We start from the raw sequence: 446 nt of genomic DNA, 5'->3' as shown, positions 1-446 counted from the left end.
AGAGATACCAAAGGAACATTTCATGCAAAGATGGGCTCAATAAAGGACAGAAATGGTATGGACCTAACAGAAGCAGAAGATATTAAGAAGAGATAGCAAGAATATACAGAAGAACTGTACAAAAAAGATCTTCACGACCCAGATAATCACGATGGTGTGATCACTCACCTAGAGCCAGACATCCTGGAATGTGAAGTCAAGTGCGCCTTAGAAAGCATCACTATGAACAAAGCTAGTGGAGGTGATGGAATTCCAGGTGAGCTATTCCAAATCCTGAAAGGCTGTGAAAGTGCTGCACTCAATATGCCAGCAAATTTGGAAAACTCAGCAGTGGCCACAGGACTGGAAAAGGTCAGTTTTCATTCCAATCCCAAAGAAAGGCAATGCCAAAGAATGCTCAAACTACCGCACAATTGCACTCCTCTCACACACTAGTAAAGTAATGC

Source organism: Bison bison, unplaced genomic scaffold (assembly GCF_000754665.1).
Source record: "Bison bison bison isolate TAMUID 2011002044 unplaced genomic scaffold, Bison_UMD1.0 scf7180017864180, whole genome shotgun sequence".
Lineage (NCBI taxonomy): Eukaryota > Metazoa > Chordata > Mammalia > Artiodactyla > Bovidae > Bison > Bison bison.
The sequence above is the reverse complement of the archived record's forward strand: the minus strand, read 5'-3'. Positions refer to the sequence as shown.